We start from the raw sequence: 4251 nt of genomic DNA on the forward strand, positions 1-4251 counted from the left end.
AACAAATACATTTTGCTTTTTAAAATTTACAAAAAAAAGAGGCTAAACAAAAAAAGAGATCTACGATATACCAATCGTTAAACTTTACTAGGTCGCTTTGTATTACACTATTATATGATTTTATTGTTAGTGCAGTTCAACAGTTCAACACCATATTTTGACGCACACATTGTACTAACTTTAATCAATAATTTACTAACAAAATACTTACTGAGAAACTTCAAATAAAACGCATTTCAATGTATTTTTTTTATGTCTTCAGTCATTTGACTGGTTTGATGCAGCTCTCCAAGATTCCCTATCCAGTGCTAGTCGTTTCATTTCAGTATACCCCCTACGTCCTACATCCGTAACAATTTGTTTTACATATTCCAAACGTGGCCTGCCTACACAATTTTTCCCTTCTACCTATCCTTCATATTAAAGCGACTATTCCAGGATGCCTTAGTATGTGGCCTATTCTGTCTCTTCTTTTAACTATATTTTCCAAATGCTTCTTTCTTCATCTATTTGCCGCAATACCTCTTCATTTGTCACTTTATCCACCCAGCTGATTTTTAACATTCTCCTATAGCACCGCATTTCAAAAGCTTCTAATCTTTTCTTCTCAGATACTCCGATCGTCCAAGTTTCACTTCCATATAAAGCGACACTCCAAACATACACTTTCAAAAATCTTTTCCTGACATTTAAATTAATTTTTGATGTAAACAAATTATATTTCTTACTGAAGGCTCGTTTAGCTTGTGCTATTCGGCATTTTATATCGCTCCTGCTTCGTCCATCTTTAGTAATTCTACTTCCCAAATAACAAAATTCTTCTACCTCCATAATCTTTTCTCCTCCTATTTTCACATTCAGTGGTCCATCTTTGTTATTTCTACTACATTTCGTTATTTTTGTTTTGTTCTTGTTTATTTTCATTCGATAGTTCTTGCGTAGGACTTCATCTATGCCGTTCATTGTTTCTTCTAAATCCTTTTTACTCTCGGCTAGAATTACTATATCATAAGCAAATCGTAGCATCTTTATCTTTTCACCTTGTACTGTTACTCCGAATCTAAATCGTTCTTTAACATCATTAGCTGCTAGTTCCATGTAAAGATTAAAAAGTAACGGAGATAGGGAACATCCTTGTCGGACTCCCTTTCTTATTACGGCTTCTTTCTTTTGTTCTTCAATTTTTACTGTTGCTGTTTGGTTCCTGTACATGTTAGCAATTGTTCTTTTATCTCTGTATTTGAACCCTAATTTTTTTAAAATGCTGAACATTTTATTCCAGTCTACGTTATCGAATGCCTTTTCTAGGTATATAAACGCCAAATATGTTGGTTTGTTTTTCTTTAATCTTCCTTCTTCTATTAATCTGAGACCTAAAATTTCTTCCCTTGTCCGTATGTTATTCCTGAAACCAAATTGGTCTTCTCCTAACACTTCTTCCACTCTCCTCTCAATTCTTCTGTATAGAATTCTAAGTAACTTAGAAAATGATAATGAATAATTCAATAAAGAATAAATGGTAAATATGAAACTCTTGAGACCAGAGTTGGTGCATAGTAATATTATTTTACTAACAAAATTTTTTGTAAATAATAAATTTTTAAGGATAATAAAATGGAAAATTCCTTATGTTCCAATAATCTGGGATTTCTTATTTATTTCATTAACGCTAAAAAATATAAAAACATTTCTGTCAATACAAGATGCTGATATTGCTAATCTTTTTTTTTTATATATGACTTTCAATATATAAATTTTCCTGATATCTGAACATATAATCTTAATTTCAGATTTATCATTAAATATAACTTACAAGAAGAGATGTGCAAGATTTCGAGTGAGTTTTATGTGATTCCAAATATTTATCCATATTTCATGCATTATTTCTGAAATAAACAATACAAAATACTACTTCTTTACAAAACTACAGAGTGTCCCATATAAAACGCAACCCATAAATCACTCATATATGAAATTTCAAATCAAGCTTACTCCTCTACTCGTTACTGAAATGGACTCGTCCAGCATCTGAACATCGCGGCGACGCAGTAGAACACTACCGATAGTAACAAGAATGCAATCATAACGTTCAGTGTATTGCTAGAGACAAGATGGTGTTTTCGCTAGATGAACGTGTTTTCATTGTGGAGTCGTACTTAAGTACGAAATCAGTGATTGCAGTGCAAGATTTTTTTTGCCATAAGTACCCAGATAAACCAGCTCCTAACAAAACATCAGTATTAAGGTTGGTTAGTCGCAAAATTTAGAGAGACCGGTTCTGTTACTAACAAGGAACACAAAAGATCTGCGTCCAGTGTTGAATACAGATACAGTCACTGAAATCAAATACCGATTACTCGCCTCACCAATTAAATCGATCAGACGTTTGTCTGCTGAAATTAATTTGTCTAAATCAACCGTTCATCGGGCGACCTAATTATAATTACGACCTTATCGCATTCAAACGGTTCATCGACTTCTTGAGACCGACAAAGAAAAACGGCTAATATATTGTCAATGTTTCCGTCGATCGTGCGTGAGGGAATTAATGTTATGGATTCGTTATTTTTCACAGATGAAGCACGGCTTCATTTGGATGGCTACGTAAACAGCCAAAACAGTAAAATTTGGACAGTGTTGAAAATCCCCACGTTTATCACGGAAAACAATTACAACCGCAGAAGTTGGGCGTGTGGTGCGCGATATCACGGAAGAAAATAATAGGTCCTATTTTTTCGAGTATACCATTAATGCAGAACGATATCAGTATATTTTATTTCAGTTCATTGCACTCTGCAAGAGGAAGACAGACACTGCTGGCTACTACATGACGGTGCGACATCGCACTACGCAGGTTCAACTTCTACCCACCGGGTTGGTTGGTCTAGTGGTGAACGCGTCTTCCCAAATCAGCTGATTTGAAAGTCGAGAGTCCCAGCGTTCAAGTCCTAGTAAAGCCAGTTATTTTCACATGGATTTGAATACTAGATCGTGGATATCGGTGTTCTTTGGTGGTTCGGTTTCAATTAACCACACATCTCAGGATTGGTCGAACTGAGAATGTACTAGACTACACTTCATTTATACTCATGCATATCATCCTCTGAAGTATTATCTAAACGGTAGTTACCGGAGGCTAAACAGGAAAAAGAGAGGTTCAACTTCTGATTTCGTTGAGGAATTGTTTGGTAATCGTGTTATCGGTCGAGGCTTGTGGCCACCAAGATCTCCAGATTTGACTGCTGCGGATTTTTTTCTATGGGGTTAACTCAAAGAAAAAGCCTACAGCAACAAACCACGAACACTTGAAAGTCAATATTGAACAAGCTGTATTAAATATCCACCCACAAACTTTGAAAAAAGTTGCAAGAAACACTGTAAAAAGAATTGAAGCTTGTTTTCAAGAAGATGGCGGCCACTTCCAACATTTACTCTAAATTTAAGGTAATGGATGGTAATAATAAAAATTACATTTACATTTACACATGCCTTTTTGTTATTTCAATACCTACCACCAATATAAGGTTGGGTTGCGTTTTATATAGGACACTGTATATTCCCTCAAATCGACCTTGAGATGTATCTTTAAACTACATAAAATGGCGGAAAAGGGAAAATGGTAATTTTTCATGTAAAATCCGAATATGTACAGCTGCGTTTCTGTGTACGTAAATGTTTATTACTTGTATTCTGAGAGAAAGATTTTTGTAAGTTTAAATATTAAATGAAAAGGAGAAAGAAAACAGGGAGGTGTTTCTGCTAATAAGAAATGAATTACTTCGATAAATAGGGAGAGGGAGATTTATTATAAGACGCAATTGCAGAAATTCGGGTAGCAAGGCGATTCTACCCCGCTTCAAGAAATAGTATTTCCTGCACAATAAGCACCGAACCACGCTCTCTACATAGTTTTACTTGAATTTATTGGCCCGCCCCTTGGGGCAGGCACTGACAAAAAATTAATATAGACTCATCATTTGCCTCTTTCCACGGAAATCTTTAGTAAAAGGCGAAAGATTTATACGAAATGAAAAGAGACCAGAGTATCAAATAATCGTTGAGATACAAACACACCTCATCTGAAGTATAACCACCTCACTTTCGAGAAGTTTCAAAATAATGCACAATATTTAACCGTAAGTATTAGATAATTGATATTAAGAAAGACAAGTTAAAACAAAAATGTTTTAATAGAAAATATAATTATAGTTTGTTAGCAGAAATCTTTAAAAAGTTACATTTAAATATAAT

The 4251-nt window shown here is 34.5% G+C and overlaps 1 non-coding gene across 1 annotated transcript; it reads right to left on the bottom strand.

Moving 5' to 3' along the window:
* Window positions 1–3930: 3930 nt before the first annotated feature.
* Window positions 3931–4047, bottom strand: LOC142318594 (U5 spliceosomal RNA). Its single transcript, XR_012754970.1, has one exon. It is a non-coding gene; the product is annotated as a U5 spliceosomal RNA (small nuclear RNA).
* Window positions 4048–4251: the final 204 nt, after the last annotated feature.

The sequence above is a fragment of the Lycorma delicatula genome, chromosome 1 (assembly GCF_047948215.1).
Source record: "Lycorma delicatula isolate Av1 chromosome 1, ASM4794821v1, whole genome shotgun sequence".
NCBI classification, from domain to species: Eukaryota; Metazoa; Arthropoda; class Insecta; order Hemiptera; family Fulgoridae; genus Lycorma; species Lycorma delicatula.